General features: G+C 43.4%; 1 protein-coding gene across 1 annotated transcript in view; it reads right to left on the bottom strand.

Moving 5' to 3' along the window:
• TP53I11 (tumor protein p53 inducible protein 11) overlaps positions 1–26,380 on the bottom strand; it is a 58,880-nt gene extending 32,500 nt beyond the window's left edge. The window contains exon 1 of the mRNA XM_033149414.1: positions 26,146–26,380. The gene's annotated coding sequence lies outside the window, so the exon portion shown is untranslated. The remainder of the gene's footprint in view (positions 1–26,145) is intronic.
• Positions 26,381–27,581: the final 1,201 nt, after the last annotated feature.

The raw sequence follows: 27,581 nt of genomic DNA, 5'->3' as shown, positions 1-27,581 counted from the left end.
GATGCACATTAACCTCACACATATCCAGGGTGGATCTGCAATGCAAACTTGGCACGTCTAGCCTGAACCATAATAATAGCATCCCTGATCCCAGGGACCATGCAAGCAGTGATGAAGATGTTATCACGCAACCTGATCTGGTTACATGAGTTTCCCAAAAGCTAAGTTAGTACATTTCCTGCCCTAATGTAATGGGTCAAAGGTTTCTGACCATTTCACAGTCCACTCAAAACAGTTACTGAAACAGAGAAACATTTCATGTGCAGGAAGTGGGGGAGAATGAGTTTCTTTTAATTCCCTCCCTGCTCTTCCATTCAAGTGCAGGCATTATAGACCTGCTTTAGTAATATGCAAAACAGTTCTCTCATTCTAGGTTTTTTTTTAGTATTTATTTCTATGATTTTTTAACCTGGCCTTTGTCCCAGGGTGGGCTACAACAAAACAGTTTACAGTTATTAAAAAAATAAAGTAATTACACTTATAAAATAAATTAAAAACCATTTCCAGATGGAACAAAACAGCATAAATGCAGAAAAAGGTGGGTCCAAGGCCAGTGTAAAGAGGTGTATCTTCAGTATACAGCAAAAGCTGTACAATGAATAAGTTAAATACACCTGGGGGGGCGGAGCTCCACTATTTAAGGGTTAGCATTGGATGGCAGTGGGCTGAAGCATTTTAAATTATGTGGGTTCTCAATCTGTGGTGTAAGCTCAGTTTCTTCACAATTTTGTCTGACCATCAAGTCAAACACTGGGCTACTACCCCACCACGAACATTTTTCAGGTAGACGGACCATTTCCCTTTTTTAAAAAAATAAATAAATGGCATAACCTGTAATTTTTAACAATATGTTTACCTTTCCCAAATGGAAGGATTTTAAGTGCATGTGCAAAAATAATTAAATAAAACATATTACTGACAGTAGTCTTAGGACATTCGTTCCTAATGTGCAACATGCGAGACATGGAAGTTTACCTCATGATAGAAAGCAAACAAACCCAAATGACTTTCTAGCCTCCTCAAAGCCAAGACAGAATGTCAACACCAAACCAAACCCCTGTGTTGCAAACACTAAAGTGAATCAAAAACAGGGCAACACGTGACCAAATGCAACCATTCAATATGTAATCACAACTTACATAATGTCAAAAACAGGACATAAAACTATAAACAATAAATCTATAAGGTCTCTGAAAGTCACTGCTCATCATAAATGGCAGAAAGCCATCCAACGAAAAACAAGCTGAAATGCTTTGTTTTATGAAGTTGCAATGTAGCTGAAGTGGTAAACGGACTGTTGTAGGTGTACAGTGTTTCCGGATATAATCCACTGTTTCGTAACAACTTCTTCAGCACAGCAATGGAAAGTAGAAGTATACCATGAACACATTTATCGTGCGAATGAATATGTACTTATGGAACAGAATGTCAGGCTAGAAATTCTATTGCCTATTCAATCTTGAATTAGAGCAGGAGGGGCAATTCCAGAACTCTGCTCTTGAGGTGCAAGCTTACAGTCACGATCTTAGGTAGCAGAGACCGCAGCCAGACTGGACAGGTTCCCAGGGACACAAGGTTGGCAGACAGTCCATGGCTGCAGGCAGGGATGGTGAAACTAGATGCAGACACCCATCCCTCAAAGTCTACTTGTTTCAAAACTTACTGTGTCAAGAGTCCTCAGCTTTTAAATAAAAAATGGTTTCTCTCTTCATGGAAAAATGAAACATCTCAATTATTTTATTAGGCTCCCTAGGTGTCTGCTATAATTAAACACAACACCCACGCTGTTACATGGCTGGTAATTGCACCCTGCAAGGAAGCGACAAGCCTTCCAAATGCACAGAAGGCGTCTGCATTCTGTCTTGAAAATAAGGGCATGGGGAACAGCAAACATTTCTGTTGTACTTACCTGATGGGTTATGTTTTCTGCTTCATGCTAAGTGTGCTGTGCCGTGCCACACATTCCCTGTGGTCTGCCACGGGGCTCAGTCTCCACTACGTGGGCACTCACCTTTCGAAGGATGTAAAAGGCATGCACAACCTTACCAGGGTGCATATAGCTTCCATGCATTTTGTGACATCTGCTTTAGTAACAGGAGACCTTCCGCGGGAAATAAAGTGGATAATGCTGGGGGGTGGGGGCAATTTCCTCCCTTCCATGCCAAATAGTTATAAATGAATTTAGAGTTGCCAGTCATAATTAGAGAGTCCCCACACTGTACATATACAGCTGTGGTCGGCAGAGAAGGGAAGGAGGCATATCTCCCCCTTCTCCTCAGCACCTAGAACATTGTCACATCATCATTCCAAGCCCCAGTAGCCTTGGAACAAGTAATTTTTAGCCATCATCAGGCACCATGGGAAAGTTTTGTATCCTGTGTTGGCTGGCATGTTCCTGTTGACAGTGTTTCAAGCACCAGAGAATAGCAGGAAGAATGGGGGGGGGAGAGAAAGAGAGAGAGAGAGAGAGAGAGAGAGAGAGAGAGAGAGAGAGAGAGAGAGAACTATCCCACCATGGGGGGAATGTATATGTCAGGGGTAGGTAACCTAAGGCACGTGGGCCAAATGCGGCCCAATCGCCTTCTCAATCTGGCCCACAGACGGTCCGGGAATCAGTGTGTTTTTACACGAGTAGAATGTGTCCTTTTATTTAAAATGCATATCTGGGTTATTTGCGGGGCCTGCCTGGTGTTTTTACATAAGTAGAATGTGTCCTTTTATTTAAAATGCATCTCTGGGTTATTTGTGGGGCATAGGAATTCGTTCTTCTTTTTCCCCAAAATATAGTCTGGCCCCCCCACATGGTCTGAGGGATGGTGGACCGGCCCACGGCTGAAAAAGGTTGCTGACCCCTGGTATATGCTATCACAGCTTCTGCTTCACTACCTCCAGTGAAGGACAGTGCATGAAAGCAGCCTGTTCCACTGTTGAACAACCCTTGCCAAATGGCTATTAGACGCTTCTCCTGAAGTATAGCTGAAATCTGTTTTCCTGACATTTTTACCCATTGAAGCCTGCTCCATATTCTCTATTTTGAAAACCGCTGTCATATCCCCACCCCCCACCACCTTCGTCTTCTTTTCTGCTGGCTAAACATACCCAGCTTTTCCATTCCCCATACAACTCAGACCCCAGACCCCTCACCGTCCTGGGAACTCTCCTCAGGATATGTGACAGTTTAATCAATCAGCGTCCTCCTTAAAATGTGGCATCCTAAAAAAGGACATTCCAGGTGCAGCCTGACGAACACAGAATTGAATGGAACTATTATTACTCCCTGTGATCTGGACACTGTACTTCAGTTCATGCGTTAAGGCTGCATTAGCTGTTTAAATTGCATTGCATTGCATTGCTGCCTTGTGTCCAGTTTATGAGTTTATCAGCTAAGACACTTCACATGCAAAGCTGCTGATCCATGTGTCCCTCCACTTTCCAAACCTTTGGTACTCTGCACCTAAATGCAATACTTCATATTTATCTTTGTTGACCAGAACACTGGAAAACAGGTTTCACAACTTACTAAGTGTATGGGTAGTCTAGCACTTGTAGTTTTTTGTGTAAGTAAATCCATTTTAAGCACCTGAACAGGGCTTAATGAATGCAATGGGGATTTTTTTTTGGGGGGGGGGGAGTCTGCTTCTGCTTCTTCCCAGTGCAGGGGGGGGGAGGGCAAAAGTAGATTCAACACCATTCGCAGCAATTAGAACCTGATCCTATTGGAATCTGGCAGGGAATGTTTAAACTGCTTGGCCTCCTACTGCAATCCCAATCCGCATCCCACACCTGCTGCTTATTCTTATGCCACCACTCAATTGTTAACTGTGTGGATGGCGTCACTCCAAGTTTGGCATTACAATGACACAGGAGTTCCCTACATGCAAAATAATAGATGTGGGAAGTGAGAAGGAGCCTGTCATCACAATACTGCACTTTCGCCTCATTGAGTCTGTTCAGACACCTGAGGCCCATTCGAAATAGCTAAAAATTACAGAAATAATTTCTGTACATTATGTCATTATAATATCACGAAATGCAGAGAGGATAATTGGAGGTTTGAGAAGGTGTTCGTACAAGTGTGGATAGTTGTTATGTATGTAAGCATTTATATTTGATGTTTAAGTATGTAAGTAGTTATGTTTGAAGATGTAAATATATGTGATGTGTGTGTTTATCTGTGTGATTTTAAACAATAAAGAGACAAATGGGAAAAAAATTACAGAAATAATTTAGTAATTATCATTATTAAAAAATATATACTGTCCTTCATTCAAAGATCTCAGGGCAGTTCACAAGATAAAAAATTACAAGCAAGGACTAGCCTACATTTAATATACATGTATACAAAAAACAGAATATACGAGGCACTTTTTACAAAGAGTACATATTAAGGGATAGAAGTCTTGAAAAGAAAAGTAAGTTAGGCAATAACTTAGGGAAGGCCCTCCACTCCTGAGGGGACCATGTCCTTCTCAGTCGTCTTCCTTCAATCAAGCAACCCTCTTCTCCAGATAAAAAAGGTAAAGGTAAAGGACCCCTGAAAGTTAAGTCCAGTTGCAAACGACTCTGGGGTTGTGGAGCTCATCTCGCTTTACTGGCCGAGGGAGCCGATGTTTGTCCACAGACAGTTTTTCTGGGTCATGTGGCCAGCATGACTAAGCCGCTTCTGGCAAAACCAGAGCAGCACACAAAAACGCCATTTACCTTCCCGCCTGAGCAGTACCTATTTATCTACTTGCACTTTGTGCTTTCGAACTGCTAGGTGGGCAGGAGCTGGGACCGAGCAACAGGAGCTCACCCCGTCACGGGGATTCAAACAGCCGACCACCTGATCAGCAAGCCCTAGGCTCAGTGGTTTAGACCACAGCGCCACCCGTGTCTATATTCTCCAGATACATGTGGCTAAATGACTCAGACTAAGGAGCCAGAGACGCCAAGTTCCGCACGACATTTCAGGGGCTTGTCACATGGCATGACATCACTTGTGCGACACATGGGGGCCCCACAAGATTGGGGGTGGGGTCAACCCATCCCTGCATTTGGGGGGGTGGGGCTGAGCTGTCCTCAGCCCCATAGTTGGCACCTATGTTAAGGGCTTATCCACACTTCCTCCGGTTTTTCTCTAGATTGATGTTTGCTTTGATCTAGAACTAAGGAGCAGGGAAAGAAGTGGGGCAAGGGGGAAACTACTTGGACTCATGCCTAGAAAGTGCTGGTCAAGCAGAAAACCACTCTGATTTGCGCCTTCTAGGCATGGTACAAGTGGAAGTGTGGAAGAGCCCTAACCTATTTTATGAGACTGCAATATACACCTGTGTTTGCCTCACTCTGATTTTTCCTACAGTTCCACCAATACCTTTCTATTATAGAACACATATTACAAGGCACCAGGTGCAATTGGCTAGTTTGGCAGTTTCAGTCATAAAGTTCTATTTATTAAGTAAAATGCTCAGTTCCCTTCCATTCTTCTCTGTTAATGTGGCAGTTCTTAGCTTCAAGCGGACTGCCTCAATTTGTCATTGCAGCAACCATGACTCAGACGACGACACTTTCCAGTCTCAAAGCTCCACTGCAATCCAGTGAATAATTGATTGGGCCGCTGAACATCTCATGGATACCTGCCTGCCTGTCTCCACCAAGCCGGAACCATCTCCCTTTACAGAGATGGATCCAAATCTCTGCAGCAGTACTGGTATCATGGTTTCCTTTGCTCAATCACAAATTGTAGACTGAATAAGAACATTTTTACGAGAAAACTTTGGGCTTGTTTATAGCTCAGAGGCATCAGAGACAAATGTTACCAAAAAAAAAGCAGGATTGATAAATACATTCCAAAAGCTCCGTTCCACTAAGAGGTGACAACAAATACATACATTTCCCTGATAGATCTGTGGCTGTATAAATTAACATTTGAGCTCAAAGGAGAATTAGAGGAGAACAAAAAATAGCATGAGTGTTGTGGAATGTTTTTCCCAGTGAAATATGGGAGGCTACACTGCATTGGCATTCTTGAAGACACTCCCATTTCAACAAGCATTTGCCTGATCTCTTGAGTCTCCTGCTTTGATTGTTGTTTTCAACTGTTTTAACCATCACACTGTTTAAATGGGCTTGTTTATTATATGTGGGGACAGATTCCCCTAACTAAAAGTCCTGGGTACCATATTCACACAAACAATGTAATTTCTAGAGTTAGTAAATGTAAATGTAAAGGTACCCCTGACCATTAGGTCCAGTCACGGACGACTCTGGGGTTGCGGTGCTCATCTCACTTTACTGTCCAAGGGAGCTGGCATTTGTCAGCAGACCATTTACCTTCATGCCAGAGTGGAACCTATTTATCTACTTTCACTTTGACATGCTTTCAAACTGCTAGGTGGGCAGGAGCTGGGACTGAGCAATGGGAGTTCACCCTGTCGCAGAGATTCGAACCGCGACCTTCTGATCGGCAAGCCCTAGGCTCAGGGGTTTAGACCACAGTGCCACCCACGTCCTTAGTAAATGTAAATGTAGTAAATGTAGGAGATTACTAAATGCTTGAAGTTTTCACCCAGGTGTGAGACAGCTTAGCAGTGTAAAAATGCAGGCTGAATCAGTTTCCTTGTGAGGAATCTCCTGGGGAGAAGAACCATCATGTAGTAAAAAGGAAGGTAATGGGTGACGCGGGTGGCGCTGTGGTCTAAACCACAGAAACTAGGGCTTGCTGATCAGAAGGTCGGAAGTTCAAATCCCCGTGCCGGGATGAGCTCCCATTGCTCAGTCCCAGCTCCTGCCCACCTAGCAGTTTTAAAGCACATCAAAGTGCAAGTAGATAAATAGGTAAAGCTCCAGTGGGAAGGTAAACGGCATTTCCGTGCGCTGCTCTGGTTCGCCAGAAGTGGCTTAGTCATGCTGGCCACATGACCTGGAAGCTGTCTGTGGACAAACACCAATTCCCTTGGCCTATAGAGTGAGATGAGCGCTGCAACCCCAGAGTCGTCCGCGACTGGACCTAATGGTCAGGGGTACCTTTACCTTTACTTTTTTAATGGGTGACTGACAAAAACAGTTCTCTTGTGCTGGGCAACAGAGGAGTGTGAGCCCCTCCTTTCATGAGTGGCTGGTGAGCAGAGACAAAGGTCAGGTTTAGGATTTCATTGTTTGATTATGTATACTGGGAGAGGGAGTTCCAGGTGGGCAGTAACACAAGTGGAAGGGGAAATTGTCTTGGCTTTCACCTATTAGACCCTATTGTGCCATTTTGATTTTGTATTAGAGACATTTCAGATTAGGGCTGTATTTGAACTTTCAGAACTTGGCTCAAATTGCACCCATATTGTTTCGAGGTAGAAGAGTTTGGCCGCCAACAAAACTACAGTCACAGCAAGACATGCTTGCTATATAAATACCAAACTACATTTAGATTTCGCTCTCTGAGTCTCTCTTTCTCGCTCTCTGATCTCATCATAAGATTGAACTGCAAGAGTCTGGGTGATTTAAATTCTGTGCCTCCTCCACTAATGCAGTAACATCTCTCTCTCCATCTCCCATCTGTAGAAACTACACACACACGGCATGATGAAGCACTATGATCCACAAAAGCACAGCACATGGATATAGCCTCATACAACAGCAGTGCTTTTTATTATTAAAAGGCTGTCCAAACTAAGCGTTGTTGATGGCAGCTGAACACTTAAAAAGCAAAAGCAAAAAATAAAAAATGCAGCTTTGACATCACATTCAGATGTGTGTGTATTTTGTACATGCTTTACCCAACAGATCTACTGGTACATGTTTTTTGAATTTAGCTATTCTGTTTCTCTCCAAGACTGCTCCTCCTCTGGTTCAGAAATTCACCTGCATTTTTTTCTGCCTACCAGCAACACATTATATCCAGACCAGTAAAAATGCTTTATAGACAAGATGTACTTTAGATGAGATGGGTGCATGTTTAGAATTCTCATGCAACCTTCTTCAGTTTAAAAAGGGGGAGTGAACTCTGTTTCAGTATCACAGAACGGTGTAGATCCAAAGGTCATCTAATTTGACCCTCTGCACTAAAGCAGAATTCTCCTTATCTGGAATTCTATCAAATTAAAATGGCCTGCTCATAAACAGAGCCACTAAACGTGGATAACAAATGAAACTACTGTACAGCACATATCAAGACATTACCTTTAACAGTATAAAGAGTGTGGCGTCATCTTTAGACTCACAAGGTGAATTGACCCATAAAGTAAATCAGATGGAAACTGTTAAGTGTTACATTATCTTCAATATGAGGCTGTGAACTGACTGTGTACTTCCAAAAGTACAATTCAAATAAGGGCATTTCAGTCAAGGTTTTCACATGCCCAGGTTGGATTGAGCCGTTAACAAGGTGTTTTGAATTGAACTGGGGGCTCCCAAAATCCCTCCCTGAGTAATATTGTGGGCTCAGGTGCCTCCAAAGCACTGCATTTTAAAAGTGGCCACTAGGGATGCAGGAAAAATTGGACTCAGTTCTCATTTAAAGCTGAATTTATCAAATTGTCACTTTCTGAAACTATGTAAGAACTGAAACATAGTGATACTAATCTGCTAATCTGTTTTCCAACCATCCATGAGAATAACATACAAAAGTGAATTATATTAGGAGAAATTCCTTGCAAATAAGTTTATATTAGCCAATCCATCCCAAAACAGTAAAATGTATCCTTGCAGGAGAATCAATGAAGGTATTGTTCTGACATTTGGCAGACTTTGTTGCCTCCAAAGAGGCAATATTCAACTATGTCCTACTCAGAGTAGACCCACACTGAATTTAATGAACCTAAGTTAACTTCAATAGGTCTACTCCAAGTATGACTAGTGCTGAATACAATCCAAGGTTTCTTGGGGGGGGGGGAGGAAGACATGATGTATGTGTACCAGCAGTCTTCTGGACACAAAAGAGATTTCTGAAGCCAGCGCAAGTGATGTACGGGGGAAGGGGGGCACAAGGAATGAAAGAGGGTCAGGACATAGCTAAGGGACCTGGACTCTGACGGGTCAAAGAAAAATGACCTTTGCACCTTATGTCCCAAGTTTGTGCATTTCCCAAAAGTCACTTTAAAGAGCCAAGTTATATAATCCAAACCAATATATAAAATAGAGAAATATGAGAAAAGTTGTGTCTGCATCTGCCTGACTGATACTGACCAAGTCTTATCTGTGCACCTGCAGTTTGTGATGAGCCAACCCTATACTGAGAGTCAGGCAGTCTAGGGCTATGACTCTGTGTCTAAAACAAACAAACAAACTTAATGAACTTATGCTGCAGAACTTTGTTTTTAACAAGACTGATTTTTCATTCTTAAGCATAATTCATTTGTACTTAATCTGTTTGTGCATGCAGAAGAAAAAGAAAAAAATATATACGTTTTGGGTGTGTGAGAGTGTGTGTGTGTGTGTGTGTGTGTGTGTGTGTGTGTATATATATATATATATATATATATATATATATATATATATATATATAATGCCTGTCAGTTGCTGAGTAAAAAACAAAGTCACAGTACTTGGGTGGGGAGAAAAGGAGTCTACCAGGTGCTAACCCTGTAATTGACAGAGCAATCAGTGGTGTCAAACATGATCCTTTACTCTAGTTTACAGCCTTATAGTGTTCCTGATGGCTGACTGCGAAATCATGGCATGTTCTGAAGATTCTCAAAGAAGTGTTATACTTTCTGCACTGGCCAAGAGTGATGTAAAAGTCTCTCTCACTCTGATAATGTAATATAACAGTTTATTACTTGTACCCCACCCATCTGACACACAGAGACCATCTTGAAATATGGAACTAGAGATGCTACTGAGCCTTCCCAGCTGATGAGCACCTTGTCCCTAAAAGCTGTGCCATTGCCACTGTATCTTTATGACATCATGTTGGTTTCTATGGCAACAAGCTCATTCCAGACAAATTATTATTAGTTTTAGGTGTAGAATTCCCCTGCTTGCATAAGAAAGAAAAAGAATACAATTAGAAGTAATGAAGATTTTCAGAAGAGCAAGAATGTACTGTACAGATTTATGTGAAAGATAAAATATGACAACAGTCAGAGGAAAGGAGGAGGGCAGGGAGGCAGATGAAGTAATGTTTCATAATTCAAGGTGATTAGGAAGGAGCGGGAAAGAAATGGAATTGCTTCAGAGGAACTACTAGGCAGGTGTTTAATGGGATCTTATGGTGTATGTGAACATTTCTACGCAAAACAGAAAAATTAGACCAGTATTCAAAAGATGAGGAAGAAACGGCATGCAACAATGCTCTTTTGATTTGACAACAGCATCACTTGGATGCCCCCAAAACAACATGGAAGGACCGGAGCACAATTTTGTCACAATTTAGGCTTCAAAACATTGAGGCTGAAGTCTCTTGCTTTTTGTCATGCTGAGAGCAACTCATTTAGCTCCCACACTACTTTCTTCAAAGACCACCCAGAGAGTGATCACCCCTTTGCACAGTCATGTTCCTATCCACTCATGAACACATGGTATGAAAGGCCAATGGGCATATTTCTAGTTCCCCATCAACCACATGGAGATTTTTAGTTTCAGAATATCAGCAAAAGACTGTAGTTGCATGCAATACAATGTGTTAGGAGAACAATGTTTAAAATATTGATTGTATTATACAAAGCAAGTAAATAAATTGTTCCTTGTGGGAGATAACCTTTATGACCCACATAGTGACATGAGCAGGTTTAACAGGCATTGAACCAATTAGAACAGGGGTCGACAAACTAAGGCCTATGGGCCATATCAGGCCCAATTGCCTTCAGGATCCAGCCCGCAGACTTTCCATGGATCGACGTGGGGATTCTGTTCATTCAGGCTGCGCCATTTTATTTCCCCCCCCCCCCACACACACACTGTGGTGGCGCCTCCTCCCTTTCTTCTCCTGGCTTTTCCCTGCCCTCCCTAGAGGAGGAAGGAGGCTGGGCTGAGCGCCATTTTAAGCAGCCCCTCTCTGGAGCCAGCCCTTTCGCATCTCTCATCTTCCCTCGTCCTCCACTGCCGCCCTGGTGCTCCTGTGGGCCAGAGAGCAGAACTGACGAGCTCGCTCTGCCTACCCATGAGAAGCAGCAGCAGCAGCAGTGGTGGTGGTGGCAGCCCCTGGGAAGGTAAGCGCAGCGGCTGGGGGTGGGGAGGACTACTTGACCCCCTCGCCTCTTCTTCCAGCTCCGCCCCCCCCCCGGTGCCGCTTCTCTGGCCCGCCACAAGGTCTGAGGGACAGTGGACCGGCCCGTGGCTAAAAAGTTTTGTCGACCCCTGAATTTGAGAAAGCCATAACATCAACTCTCTAAATGTCTAGAGGGTGATGTGACAGAACCTCTTCCTGCTTGGCAGGGGGTGGGACTGGATGGCCCTTGTGGTCTCTTCCAACTCTATGATTCTATGATTCTTCTTGTCAGCATGCTATTTATGTGCTACAAAAAGAAGAAGCCTTTCCATAGGTAAAACAGTGACCAGGAACACCTAGCGTATAGTCAAAATTGTGCTAGCAAGAACATGTTCAATCTTAATTCACAGGTGAAATGTTCTCCCCACCCCCCATCCCACTATTCAATTTGAAAGGCCCAAATGGTCCACAATGCCACCCATCCAGCATCTCTTTTTTTAAAAAAAGAACTTTAATTTTATTTGCTTTTATTTTGTGCACACCCCATTTAGGTGCACATATACACAGTTGAGCACTTTAGGATTTCATTCCCACAAAGAGAGAGTTTCCTAGTTGCTGCATCATCAGACAATTTTTGTCAGTCAAAGAAAGTAAACGGGAAAACATATACGCATGCTGTTTATATGCAAAGGGCATCTCTATGTCTTAAGTCCATTTAAAGAATACTAGGAAAAGGAAGACTTGGAAGTTGAGCAAGATAGGGGAACAATCACTCAATTAGAGATGACAACTTAAAAATGGAGCTAGAAACGACTATTTTAAGAAGTACATTCAACCCTTTAATAAAAATATAGTTTCAGAGAAACTTAGAAAACTTCTTTTCCTCCCCCCCCCCTTTTACAAGCCACCTTTCTTCTGAGCAACTCACAGAGGTGTAAACTGTAAAGGGTTCTTCCACCACCCATTTTAACTTAACAACCCTGTGAGTTAGTAGGTTAGTTTGAGAGATTGTGATGGACCCACAGTCACCTAGCAAGCATCATGGCCTGACAAGAGATTTGGACCCGAGTCTTCTTAGTCTCTATCCAGCATTCTAACCCTGGAGTAGCCAACATAGTCCCTCCAGATGTTGCTGGACTACAAACACCATAATTCCTGACCATCGTCCATTCTGGCAGAGGCACATGGGAGTTTGTAGTCGAACAGTATCTAGAGGGCACCATGTTAGCAACTGCTTGCTCTAACTACTACCTCACAACAAAACAATGAAATGAGAAACCCAGGAGAGATGTGTTTTGTTGCAGGTGAAGTCATGAAATAACCGAATGTTAAAAGCTAAAGGGGGAAATTCCAATTATGCTAGCATCAATAATTTGATGCAGTGCAGTTTGAAAGAAGCCAGAAAAATTTAAAACAGCTTTTAAAGTATTTTGAAGTGCTCTAGCCCTGGGATAGTGAACATCATGTCCCCTGCCTCCCATCTTACTGCACTGCAACCATCATCCTTGACCACTGGCCATGCTGGCTGACTACTGCTCTGTCAGTTCTTTTTTTATATTTAAAATCACACCAACTTTAATCCTTTCATCTATTCATTTTGATGATGTTGGAAATTCCCACCAGCAATATTTATTTATTCACTTAACTCCGGGGGCAGATATGCAGGTCCCACACAGAACTATACTTTTGACCCAATGTATGGCTTATGTCTTCTGCTGCCTATACACCCAGAAGGTCTTTTGAAATTGTAAGTCCCAAATTACATTAATACCATCTGCCTTTGTCTGCACCCCAATCTATACATTAGGGGCAAGGACTTAGGCTCAGGGACCAAATGGGGCTCTCCAAGTGAAACTGGCCCTTGAGACTCTTCCGAGGCCGTGCCTGCCTCCAGTCCTGTCTGACAGCCTCTTCAGATGTTGTTGCCTAGCTGGAATGTGTCTCTGAACTGAGCCAATACATGTTGATTTCCTGTATAGGGATGTGCATGTAGGAACTATTACGATTTTTGTGTAGCTGGAATACAACTTACTGCACAAAAGGTAAGAGTCACACCTGTTGCTCCACTTGCTTTTAATTCTGACACTATTGGCATGTGGTCCTGAGAAGGTTGTCTACAAGTAAATGCAGCACTCAGGCTGAAAAGGGTTTCCCATCTCTGCCACACACATAATTTAAAAAAAAAAATCAGATAAAATTACTTTTTGGCAGACTATGGGCCGATACTTGGATTTTTGTCAAATTCTTATTCCGTATATAGTATAGCTCTTGAGAAACTGGGTAAAGATCTAAATCAGACCTCAAGGACAAAGTCTGGGTGCCCTTCAGTTGTTAAGTATCTCCCATAGCAACTTAAGTTGCAAATATATACAGTATATACACAGACTTCTTGGGAAATGGAAGCTGCAAACTTCTGGCTATCACTAACTAAAGTGCTTGAGCTGTCATCAGCACTGGTTCTAGAATGTTTTATTTGGAGTAGGGTTCAGAGCTGTCAACCTTCCTTTTTTTTGCATTGGGAAACAGCCATAGCTGTCAACTTTCCCTTTGTTTGCAATGGGAAACGGCGCTGGAATAAGGGAATTTCCCGCAAAAAAGGGAAAGTTGACGGTTATGGTAAGGTTGCCAAATCCTATAGTAAGTTCATTTAAGGTAATGGACTTTAAGTTAGTCGTTGCCATCAATGCCAATGAGTCTACTCTGTGTAGGATCGACTCTGGATACAACCCTGAATCTTGACACATGGTCCTTCTTTCCAAAGAGTATAAACCCAAAGAACAAAGCCATAGTTACTTCCAAAATGTGAGGAATGCCCAACACTGTATTATTGCAATCAGTCACAGAAGTGTGTAGTGTCCATAACTGCATTGCTTATATTCTTAATCAACATGTGTTTATATTTGCTTGTTTTAACATAGCAGAGGGAAGGGGTGGTTGGTTATCCCTAATATATCAACTGTTGCTTTAACTGAGAACTTAATAAACAATTCCATTCACTTCTTTCTTTTCTTCTGCCCTTCTTCCTAGTCTACATTAATTCATCCCATTTTCTATTGGTCCCTCTTCAGGACAAACGTCTAAACAAGTTCTAGAACTGATTAACTGGCAGGATACAAGAGAAGGCCACTATTTGTTAGTACCTCATTACCTGCAAGGAGCAAAATTTTCTTCCACTTTGATGAAACTGTGTCACATTTTAGAGGCTGAACACTTGTCTGCTGTATTACTTTAAGCATTCCAGAAATCTGCTAGTTTGCAAACATTTTTGCCATCATGCTACAAAAACCATGAGAAAGTATATGTGTGCAAAAGCACAAATCCAACTGCTGTTTTAATACAACAATAGCAGGAAGGAACTATATTGGCAATTTCTAGCAGTGCTTTTTTCAGGGGGTACTCAAGGGTACACAGTACTGGAGCCTCTTTTGTGGTTGTTAAAAGGTGTGGCACTTACTGTAACAACTTCATGGTGAGTACTGGCACTATTTTTCTACAAGAAGAATAAAACACACTGCTGACCAGCATTCCTTTTTTAAAAGGCAACAAAACAGGCAGTTCTTTTGTGCAGTATGCAAGTTATCACTTACAAAGCAAGACATCTTTCTACTTCTCAACCTCATGTTTCCTGTAAATGTTCCAGAGCAATTTCCCAATCCCTGTCCGACTACCCCAGGAAGTCGTTAAGTAGCTAAGTGCATCCTTCCTGATTCTACCTATTCGTGCAACACTTTGTTCAAATTGCCAATGCAAGTTGCCCCAACCCAACTGGCTTTTTCACGAGGCTTGTTTCCTCCAATTTTAATTATAAAATGTCCCCAAGCTTTCCTTATCAGAAGGGCACAACTCTAGGGCCAAGGACATTCAGATTTTCAAATTCAGCTCTAGGTGAAAGTTATGATAAGGTAAACTTCCTTGTTTGTGTTTGTTTGTTTGTTTGTTTGTCTGTTTGTTTTTAGTTCTCTTAACCAACACATGCCTGGACAACATGGAGACTGATATACAGTCTTTTGGCCCTGAATACAGCTTTGGAAAACAAGACGATAAGTGCAATTCAAAGCATGTTTACTGGAAAGTAACTTGCATTGACTTCATTGGGGATTTATTCCAAACCTAAGGCTGCAATCCTATAACCACTTAAAGGTAAAGGACCCCAGACCATTAAGTCCAGTCGTGAACGATTCTGAGGTTGCGGCGCTCATCTTGCTTTACTGGCTAAGGGAGCTGGCATTTGTCCTCAGACAGCTTCTGGGTCATGTAGCCAGCATGACTAAGCCGCTTCTGGAGAACCAGAGCAGCGCACAGAAACACCATTTACCTTCCCGCCAGAGCGGTACATGTTTATCTACTTGCACTCTGATGTGCTTTTGAACTGCTAGGTTGGCAGGAGCTGGGACCGAGCAACGGGAGCTCACCCCGCCGCGGGGATTCAAACCACCAACCTTCTGATCGACAAGCCCTAGGCTCTGTGGTTTAGACCACAGCTTAGGAGAAAGCCCACTGAACTCAATAAGGCTTGCTTCTGAGTTGACATGCGTAGGTTTGCACTGTTGCCTTTTAAAACCCAATAAACATAGCAGCACAAATCATGTCTCTCTTTTTAAAGAAAAGTCTGGTTTTTACCCTGTTTAACTTCTTTAATATAAACCATTTTTTTCTCTTTTATTGTATTACTGTGCATACAGATTTGCAACCTTCTATAGGTATAGGGGATGACAGAGGATGAGATGGTTGGACAGTGTTCTCAAAGTGACTAGCATGAATTTGGCAAAACTGCGGGAGGCAGTGAAAGATAGGTGTCCCTGGCGTGCTCTGGTCCATGGGGTCACGAAGCGTTGGACACGACTGAACAAATAGGTATTGTAGGTTTAGAGCAGAAGGTGGCTAACCTGTGGCCCTCCAGATGTTGATGGACTCCAAACTCTCATCATCCCTTACTGCTGTCCATTCTGGCTGAGGCTGATGGGAGTTGGAATCCAACATCTGGAGGGCCCCAGATGCTCCAACCCTCCTCAATACCTAATTTACCAAGACTCCATGCATTCACACTAATGACAAGCTGATAACTTTGGATTTTTTTTAAATATGAGGACTTAAGCACCTCCATATGCCTGAATGGAAGTTATAGTGTTAACATTTAGCACCCACTTGGAGTCTTACGAATACTGGGGTGAGTATTCTTCACAGGGTAGGGAGATGAAATGCTGGCTGTGCATGAGGAATGCAAGCAGATCAACTGGGGTGAAGCAAGATGACTAAACACTGAAATGAACTGTGACAAGTGTGCTGATGTCAATTCAGCCACAGAACGGCAGCTCCAGCAACACAGCACACACCTCAGCGCTATGGTGGTTCATTGATTTAAGTTTCTGCTTGCAGGCGAAAGTTGCCAGAAGCAGGCATGCCAACACAACTGCCTGGAGACCTGCAAATTTCCTTGGAGACCTCCTATGCTTCGGCTGGCCTTGTGTCATTAGGCTCTGTTTGTACGACTTGACAGCTTTACAGTATGAAAAATTTGTGTGGCTTTTGAAAACTCCCTTGTTCCCTTGACAGTCATTGAAACTCAACTCCACTCCACTGCTCTGGGTCACAGAGTTTAATGCACCTTTTTATTTTTAATAGGATAAAAGACTTCACTGGGTTTAGCTACAGAACAGACAGCAGTGAGAGGAATTGCACTTGATCTCTGTCTCTTAATTTAGAGCACCTTAAGACAACTTTCTTCGGTGACCTGTTCACAATACTGAATTTAAAAATCGACAAACCACTACTGTGGACTGTTCTCTACTGGTACCTGTCCTATTTGACAGCATACAAACTGAGATCATGGGTATGAATTAAGGTTGAATGGTTGGTAGAAGCACAGTATAGAACTATTTCAGCCAGAGAGTGTTATTTTGACCACCACCACAGCGTGCAACAGTTAACCCTTCCATTCCAACACGTCAGGACAGAATGAAAATCGCATCCTCCCTGCTCATCAGCCGGATCAGCACATATTAGCTGAAAGAAGTCAATCTTCTTCCCAATCATGTCTTGCAGAATGAGGTTTAACCCCCACTCCCCACCCAGTGTGCCATTATTATTATTATTATTATTACCTACCTTTTTCCCTGACAGGGACTCAACTTGCTTACAACTAAAATAGAAACAGCTAAAAACATCGGGGAGAACAACAATTAGAAAACAATAAAATGCTTAAAAGAATAAGTATGCTCTATTAAAACATACAGATAATTACAATAGAAACATCACAGCATGAGCCCCTTTCCTTAAAAGAAATTCCCATGAGGGGGATGAAAAATGGCCTGATTGGCTGAAGATCTGGAATAATGCGTTTTATATCCCCGGCCTGTTTTGTGTCAGGTCAAGGGAGAGGTGCATTGTAGCCTGGGGAAGAGTACTGGGAGCAGAATTAAAACTACAGTCCAGAGTTTACCCCATCTGCAATACACACACAATGAAAAATTCACAGGAAAGAAAAAAATCACTCCTTTAAAGAAACTCCTCCCCCAGATACATAAACTTCATTAAATGAAAGAATAGGAAAACCCAAAGCAATATATGGTGAAGATCGAAGGGAAGTGGGTCATATAGTAAACATATTTTTTAAAAAATAAAACAATACACTTTACCACTGAGGTTGTGCCATTTCATTCAAAATTGAACTGTGAATCTACAGTATTTTAAAATCACTTCCTCCAATTTCCCTCTCAAAACCCAGAACACTAGAATTGACCCTGGTAAATAAGCACCGCTGTAGGAAAATGGAATACACAATTCTGTTCCTGGTCAGAGACCATCCAGAGCTCATCTTTCCTAAGCATCCAGCAATCTGTAATACAAAGTCTGTGGACTACAGGGAGTCCTGAGCCAATGAGCTTCTCTCAGTTCAATTAAAATGTGACATCTGCTGATAGGCGTTACGTTTAAACAGAAGAGCCATGTGCCGCTTCCTTAACCTCTTTATAAAAAAATTTTTCCCAAGGAATGGTTGTAAAATCCAGCCTTGTATCTTCTGCTAACCTTTCAAACTGTTTGCAAGAGATACAGATTACAGGTCTGTATTTTAAAATGTGAAAAAAAATAAAAAATAAATAAAAGGAGGTTTCTAAAAATAACATTCCCATGGTTCAAGCGTCACTAGATATTTCCCATTTGCCTTTAAGCCCCAAATAGAACACCAACACAGTTTTAGTGATTTTTCCCCCCATCTGAAATTATATGTCATCTGACTCAAAATGCATCACGTCACGGGAGGCATCACAGAACACATTTCTCAGAAAGCATTCTTTGAATACCGCAAGAAGAGCCATAAGGAGAACCAGAATGCCATAGTGCTTTTAAGCTGAGTGTTGAGTGTGGTATGGCAAATGAAGTGCCAGAGTTGGACCGGGGGTATTTTAGCTCAGGGTCACCCAGGGTCCTTCATAGCTGACCAGTGTCATGCACTCACCACTTTCTCAGCCTAACCAACCTTTTACAGAGACAATAGGGCTGCCCTTGCATATTATCCAGAGTTCCTTAAAGGAAATGCAATACACTGGTGTAGGGGTGGGGTGGGGGTGTAAACCAGTTAGGGTCTAAACAGAGATTTGGATCCAAGTCTTCAAGCATCAATTAATACATACATATTCAGAGCTGCTTGCATGTGGCTTTAGTAACTTGCAAATAGGGAATAGTAGGTTTCAAATTGCTCTCCTACACTACCCTGAAAAAGGAAAGAGAAACAAGGAGATCTTTAACGGTGGACCTCCAGGTGCTAGTGGACTGCAACTTCCATCATCCTTGACCATCAGCCATGCTGGCAGGAGCTAACGATGAGTCCACCAGTATCTGGAAGGCCACAGCTTCCCCACCCCTGAAATAAATAAAAAACTAAACTAGTAAGCGTGTTTTGAACTATAGTGGATTCAACATATAGGTCAAACATAATGTTCTGGTGTATATTTAACCCAAAAGAAAGAAAAGGTCTCTTGTTTTAGAACAGTGTAACCAGAACATGCTGTGGGCTAAGTTTATTTTTCCTTGGCAAGCTCTTAAGCACAACATGCTTGTACAGCACTCCCCTCCCCACCCTCCCACATCTGCCTATTCAGATTGTGCTCTGCTTACGAGCTGCGGATATTCTGTAAGTATAATAAGCTGCATTGCATTGCTAAACATTCTAAAGATTTAAAGAAAAGGAAATGGCTCATTTATTAAACACAGCACACAGCAGCAGAGAATAACCATTAGAAACACATGGAGTGTGCGTCTGACAAAAACTGGCACAATAAAATACAGTGAAGTGCACCTGTGTAAAAAATGACCAATAAAATAAAACTGGCTCAAGGTTTGAAGCTGAACTGAAAAGAAATATTTTCTTCAGGCATGTCTGCAAGGATCATGGACAGAGCACTTCAACGTGGTCTTTCAAGTCGCAAAGTATCTGCAGTCGTCTGCACAGCTTGTTATTTTGGAGTTCAGCTGGGAAGTCAAGGATAGGAAGAAGAGTAGAAGAAGAGTTTGGATTTGATATGCTGCTTTATCACTACCCAAAGGAGTCTCAAAGCAGCTAACATTCTCCTTTTTCTTCCTCCCCCCACAACAAACACTCTGTGAGGTGAGTGGAGCTGAGAGACTTCAGAGAAGTGTGACTAACCCAAGGTCACCCATCAGCTGCATGTGGAGGATGGAAAGATGAGCTTCCTTTTGAGAAATGTACACCAGGGATGTGGAACCTGAGACCTCCAGATGTTTTTGGCGTACAACTCCCATGATCCCTAGCTAGCAGGACCAGTGGTCAGGGATGATGGGAATTGTAGTCTCAAAACATCTGGAGGGCCGAGTTTGAGGAAGCCTGCCCTACAGTCTTCCAGGACTGCCTATCACACCCCTGAGACTCTCCCAAGTCATGCCCATTCTGTAGTCCACATTTCAAAATGGCTCTGCTCTGCACCTTCCAGAGGCTGGAATGTGTCCTTTAATTGTGATAATGACTTGTTTGCCTAAATTGAAGAGAGAGGTGTGTGTATATAGAAACCTCTCAGTTGTGCATGGCTAGCATGCAGTCCCCTATGAGGAAATGCTGAAGAAGGTCCCCTGCTCCTCATACAAGCAAATGCCATAATATTGTTGTGGCATGTCATACTTGCCCTCACCAGCAGCCATGCTCTGTGTAGCAATTCAAAACATGTTTGACACCATGGCACAAGATAAATGAACCTACATGTTATTATCATGTAGTTCACTTTAGTTTTGTGAGAGTGTAATGTTGAGTTGGGGATGGACTGCAGGGAAATTATGGAACTCAAATAAGTGAGGGAGAATGGTTGGAATGGCACGTGCTCTGGTAGAAAAGGCAGGTGGGACACAAAGAAAGTAGGAGACTGCAGCATCCTGGAAAAGGAAGACTGCCACACACCAATGCCACAAAACAACAACAATATGACGTGAGAACCAGACACAGGGCTTTATCTCATAAAGTTCTCCCAAAACAAGGCTTTTCATATGCTGTGCCATCATTCAACTCACTCTGCTGGTTGTGCCAAAATTATCAGCCTTGTCTGTCCAGTTTACTTCTATCAGCTATCACTCCTCTTCAGATCTGTTCTCTCCCTCCTGTTAGGTCCACGACACTAGCTGAAAGCAATTTCTGAACCAATCCCTCAATCAAGATCTAGCAGGACAACACATACTCTTATGAAATAAAGCTATTTCTCTCTCTCTCTCTCCTGTCCACTGCTTGATGTAATCTTCCTCAATACACAGCACTTTTTAACAGGCTCTGTGTTAACTACGTTAAGCCACATCATCAAATTTAATTAAATACAAGTTAATAATTAAGACTGATCTTGCAACAATGCCAATTGAGGGGGGAAATCCAACTTGTTTGGATAAACTGTGGCACCTCTCTTTGGTTTTAAAATGGCAGGGGTGCAAATGGAAAGATCCAGAGATGGGACTAGGAAAGTAGGCTAAGATTTTCACCCAATCATGATTCTTTCACATAAGATAGAAATCATAAGATAGATATGCATGCTTAGATAGTTGTCAATCTACCAGGAAACGGGAGTAGACCTGTGATTGATTAGGTTCTTATCTTTTATCTATTTGCTGCATGCAGTGCTGCCATTCTTCAACAAGTAACTCTAGTGCAATGCTAATCAAATAATCTTCTAAGGCAATTTCTCATCGCTTTTTTAAAATAGAAGGCTATGAACTGTGCCCCCAACAGGCTCACTGTTAGCTGTCTCACTTTTTCTTCTACTGAATAATAAAATAAGCATCTAACAAAGTGATATCTAGTATAAAATGGGGGCGACTTTTCAAAAGTCAAAACAAAATAAACAAATTCCTTCCAGTAGCACCTTAGAGACCAACTAAGTTTGTTATTGGTATGAGCTTCAGAAGTGTGCATGCACATGAAAGCTCATACCAATAACAAACTTAGTTGGTCTCTAAGGTGCTAACTGGAAGGAATTTGTTTTGTTTTGACTATGGCAGACCAACACGGCTACCTACCTGTTTCCAAAAGTCATTAGACTACAATTCCCATAATCTCTGACCACTGGACATGTTGATTGGGGCTGATGGGAGTGCACCACCACCTGGATGGCCACAGACTCCCCATCTCTTACATAAAACAGTAAACAAGGAAAGGCTTACAATCTTCAATCTTCAAGTATGTACACATTATGGTTTACTCTGGTTCCAATGTGCTCCCACCATTGCAGCTTGAAGCTGAGCACACATGTTAGCCACAATCCATGTGCATCCTGTAGTTTCTTGAGAAATACTCCTGTCTGATGTGTTTCCCCTCTAACCAGCTTTCATCCAACTTGAAGATGCAAACAGCCATTAAGCTGAGGTGTGTACAGTTCAGACTGCTGTTGTACATGTGCAGATGACAGGGGTTGCCAGCATGGAGAAACGAATTAGGTAATGCATATCAGGTGCATACAGAAATTGCAAATGTGACTTGAGATGCGGGGAGGGAGAAACGGCCTTGCTGCGTTTTAAGCCACTAAAGTGCACATACTCTTCTATTAGATTAGATGACCCTCATGGTTCCTTCCAACTCTATGATTCTATGACTCTATGGCTATTCAGTTTTGAATTATGGTGTTGGAGGAGACTCTTGAGAGTCCCATGGACTGCAAGAAGATCAAACCTATCCATTCTCAAAGAAATCAGCCCTGAGTACTCACTAGAAGGACAGATCCTGAAGTTGAGGCTCCAGTACTTTGGCCACCTCATGAGAAGAGAAGAATCCCTAGAAAAGACCCTGATGCTGGGAAAGATGGAGGGCACAAGGAGAAGGGGACGACAGAGGATGAGATGGTTGGACAGTGTTCTTGAAGCTACTAACATGAGTTTGGCCAAACTGCGAGAGGCAGTGAAGGATAGGCGTGCCTGGCGTGCTCTGGTCCATGGGGTCACGAAGAGTCGGACACGACTGAACGACTGAACAACAACAACAACAATGGCTATTCAGCAATATTAGAGCAGGGACTGACAAATTTCAGCCATCCAGTTCTGTGTTTGCTGTTCAGCTGGAGTCTGTAATGAGCTTTCTACATTCCATTTCAGTCTCCAGTATGTAAACACGAAATATGTGTGCATCTTCCTCATATACATTAAAAGGACCTTTAGTACCTCTTACTATTGTGTGCTCAACTGTGGGCCTTTTTTATTGTAGCACCCCAGCTTGTGGAAGTCCCTCCTAGGAGACGTTTAGTTGGTCTTCTCAGTAAAGCTACATATGAGCAGCTAAAATCTTATTCTGCTACAGTTCCAGTATGGGGTTAAAATTCCATCTCTATACTAAATTGTTCTGTTCAGCTCTTGGTTTAAATGTATGAAATTGATTTTTATTTCCAAATGTTTTACTGTGTTTTCTGTAACTTACTTATTCTGCTAGTTGCTCTGAGTTTATTTTAGAAAGGAGTGCTTTTTTAAACAGAAGAATAGCCTTTTAAAATAAAATATCCTTTGTTTGAAACACAAGTTTTTCATTTACAGTACAGAGGCAGAAATAGCCTCTGCTGTCATTCAGGACACTCTTGTGACAGCCTGATGAGAGTTACAATTCAAATCCACTTCTGGAGAACACCAGGATTATGAAGGCTGGACTAAAGCTGGACTGTCCCACTGTTTAGGAACTACAACTGAACTGATACAGGCTGCCTGCCTCGTGATGGTTGTGGGTAGGTGATGTAGCCGATCTTAAGTTAAGGGGTGATATAATAGCCATGTTCAAATATATAAAAGGATGTCATATAGAGAAGGGAGAAAGGTTGTTTTCTGCTGCTCCAGAGAAGTGGACATGGGGCAATGGATTCAAACCACAAGAAAGAAGATTCCACCTAAACATTAGGAAGAACTTCCTGACAGTAAGAGCTGTTCGACAGTGGAATTTGCTGCCAAGGAGTGTGGTGGAGTCTCCTTCTTTGGAGGTCTTTAAGCGGAGGCTTGACAGCCATCTGTCAGGAATGCTTTGATGGTGTTTCCTGCTTGGCAGGGGGTTGGACTGGATGGCCCTTGTGGTCTCTTCCAACTCTAGGATTCTATGATCTGAAATATCTGCAATGGTTCCTAGTTCATTTACAGACCCAATTCAAACTGCTGGTTTTATGATCTGGGTCTCATGTGCCCAGGGAGTGCCTTTTACCAAAAGACTCCATCTGTTCAGGTAGTAAGTGTACCCGAACAAAGAACAATACCTTTGTGGCTGTTTCAGATTTATGGGATGTGCCCTCCCCACAATAATGTCAGGGGTAGAAGAAGACATTATTCCACCAGGCTTCTTCTGGGGATTGGTTGTTTTTACCGGTATATGGTTTTCAATCTGGATCTCATACTTGTATCTTTTGGGGAGTAGGGCAAGCCACTTTCTGAAAATATTTGTTGAAAAGTGGTCATGAAACATTGTAAACAAAGAGCACTTTTAGTGCTGCCTGGAAAGATTCCTTGTATTTTGCAATCATCTGTCCTATTTTTGCAGATTGTATAATAACAATATCAACAGGGCTGCTTAGAATTTGAATACAGTACATTAAGTGCTTTTAGTAGCTGCGGTGGGAGCATTCTAAGAACCTCCCTATAAAGCAGAACAAACTTTTCACCAATATGTTTGTCACAAACAGTTAGAGAAAAAGGCAAAGATCATAGCAGCAGGACAAATTTGAACTGCTTCTCAACTCATTCTCTTAATGGTACAGAAGGCTGTTTTTGCATGACTACTGTAGCTTGGGGGTTCTAGATTCCTTCACATGTGCAGGGACTCCCATTCTCCACAAACTGAACTTTAAAATTAAGTACATACATTGCCAGGCAAAGAGAGTGATAAGTTAGGGTTGCCATATTTCAAAAAGTGAAAATGCGGGCAGAAATCCTGGCTAAGTTCGGGAAATTCCGGACATATGGCAGCCCTAGATAAGTAGCATTAGTGAAACCCCCACTTACAGAGGCTACAGCACAGCTGGGCAACCTGCAGTGCTCTAGCTCATTGGCCTGTAAGTCTCACCGACCCTTCCCATTAGTCATTCTGGCTGGGGCTGATGGGAGTTCTGAGTCCAACAAAAGGAGGACCACAGGTTCACTACCCTGCCTTAGATCCAGTAGCGAAGAGCACCAAGAGAAACTTTGCATTAGAAAAATCAAATGGACCTTGCAAAATGACAAAAGATAGCCGGCTACATTCCTCAGGCAAGGGAGAGAACATTATTAAGAGAGCAGATGTGAATTCTCAAATACTCTGCTCTGAGGAGCCCAACCAGCAGTTTATATATATATATATATATATATATATATATATATATATACACACACACAGCTGAAAGGAATGGGGTGGGTGTGTTCCCTTCAGTTTTAGAAAGCTGGATGACATGTTGAGAGGTCTGGCTGTGCAGCACTGCTGTTGCTCTTACAATTGCTTCAGGGGGAAAGCACAGGGAAACAGACAAAGGAATCCCCCCTCCCTTCCCTCCTAGCTGTTTATACAGTTCCTTGCACAATGAAGATGCCCATTAAGGTGCTGCATGAAGCACAAAGCCATACAGTACGCATGCATTCAGAGACATGTTGACACCCATGCAATGCTTAAATTGAAGAAGAAGGAAGGGGTGGGCGGGCAACGCCCCTTAGGTATTGGTGGGTTTTGGTTTGCTTTTTGTTTTAAGAAGGAGGGTGGCACAATGTGGGTAATATAAGGAGAAATCAGGGGTGTGGCTTGCAGATGTTCACACCCATACCAACCAATAATTCAGGGTACTATATGCCAGCGCCTTCATTTTCTTAATCTTTTTTTTGTTGCAAATCCACCCACGTATATTTAAATACCTTGTCTGCCCCGTTCCCTCTCCCCGCACCACCACAAAAAAAATCAAATTCAGCATCATTGCTTGGGGTGAATGAGGTAAAAAGAAACAAATACCCACAAACTTGTGAGCAATTTCTGCAGCATTTCATAACGCAGCCCACAAGGCTCTTAAAACAAAGAGGTGTCAAGAAATGTTCACGGTTACAACCGGCTCCCCTCCCTCCTTTTTCTCAAGCCTTATAAACAGGAAGTGGCTTCCTCTGCCAAACTATACACTGATTTTTATTTTTATTTTTTTGGCTCTTCGCCAAACTCCAGAGAGGCAACATCAACGCTGGGGGAAGGAGCGGGGTGCGCGTAAGGAGCAATTAATTATTAGTAGTAGTAATGGGCTGGGCTGCCTCATCCACTCTCCCAACATATAAGGGAGCAAAAAAAAAAAGTCGTGGGACAGCCCTGAGGGACTGCTATTTTTCTTCACCCGTCGGTGCCACTGAATGCAAGCGGGCTTACTTTCTTCGCAAGTTTGTTTCGCCCCGGGATACACCAGCTGCTCCCGGACTCCCGTCTACGACCCCCGCCGCTCCCCGGGGCAGTTTCGGCCAGCAGCTATTCTTAGCTAGCGAGGCCACCGGGGGCTTTTCTGAGGGGAGAAAGCCCAGCTGGGGAAGCTGCCTGGCAGCCTGCCTCGCGAAAAGTCAACGCGCCGAAAACAACTCACAGTTTTAAAGCATGTTCCGCCCACAGAAAAGGTCGCTGGGTCCAGCTGCTGCTGCTGCTGCTGCTGAAGAGAAGAAGAAGAAGAAAGAAAGAAGAGTAACAATCCGCACAGCCGGCCTATGGGAGGCGGTCACATCTCCGAGGGTGCCTCGCAAAGCCGCCGCCAGAGAAAGGCGAGCCGGCACAATCAGCCACTTTTGCACAACCTGCGCGTTTTTTCCCGCAAGCCGCGGAGGGCGCCTTAGCCCCGCCTCTGTATTACCATATACAATCAATCACACGTCGCGCGGCGAAGGAAAGGACGGCGCCCCCCCCCCCCCAGCATGCACACGCGCCGCCCACCCCGCCCCGCCCCGCCCCGCCGCTTTGTTGCCGCTCGCCCACACGCTGCGCCGCTTAGCAGGAGAGCGACACCTGCAGGGAGGGAGAGGCGGCGCAGGGAGCAGACTTAAGCGCCTCCCGGGGAGGATCTTTTGTTTTTACCGTGGATTAAAGGTTGCACGACGCGAGCATCCCGCCCCCCACGCCCTCGTAGTCCCCTGGCAGCACGAGCGCGCGTCTCCTCGACGGCAGGTTTGACGGGTCGAATTCGGGTTAACATGCCCCAACGAGAGGAGAAACTTCGGGTGTTTAAGTTTAGAGCCGAGTTATTAGGTCCCTTTTGTGGTCGGGCTGCATTTCATTTTGCGGTGTCAAACCTGTGGAAGAAACCCCAGATGGGTTTTCTTTTTAACCTGTGTATGTGCAATGGGAATTTGTACCCTTAAATGCCTGGCTGCCGTGCATTTGCCATCGAGTCAGGTGTTGTTGTTCAGTCGTTCAGTCGTGTCCGACTCTTCGTGACCCCATGGACCAGAGCACGCCAGGCATGCCTATCCTTCACTGCCTCCCGCAGTTTGGCCAAACTCATGTTAGTAGCTTCGAGAACACTGTCCAACCATCTCATCCTCTGTCGTCCCCTTCTCCTTGTGCCCTCCATCTTTCCCAACATCAGGGTCTTTTCCAGGGAGTCTTCCCTTCTCATGAGGTGGCCAAAGTACTGGAGCCTCAACTTCAGGATCTGTCCTTCTAGTGAGCACTCAGGGCTGATTTCTTTGAGAATGGATAGGTTTGATCTTCTTGCAGTCCATGGGACTCTCAAGAGTCTCCTCCAGCACCATAATTCAAAAGCATCAATTCTTCGGCGATCAACCTTCTTGATGGTCCAGCTCTCACTTTATGGCTCTCACTTTATGGTCCAGCTCTCACTTCCGTACATTACTACTCGAGTGAGGTGCGCCCAGGGGCGTCGCTAGGGGGGTGCGGTGGGGGCGGTACGCCCCCGGGCGACAGGGGCGAGAAGCGGCGGGTGGGGGCGACAAGCGGCGCCCCTCCCGCCACTCCCCAGGCAACGCCGGTCACCCCGGGAGCAGCAGCGCTGCACGGACGGGGTGCTCC

This window comes from Lacerta agilis, chromosome 1 (genome assembly GCF_009819535.1).
Source record: "Lacerta agilis isolate rLacAgi1 chromosome 1, rLacAgi1.pri, whole genome shotgun sequence".
Lineage (NCBI taxonomy): Eukaryota > Metazoa > Chordata > Lepidosauria > Squamata > Lacertidae > Lacerta > Lacerta agilis.
This window is presented reverse-complemented; position numbering and strand designations above follow the sequence as displayed.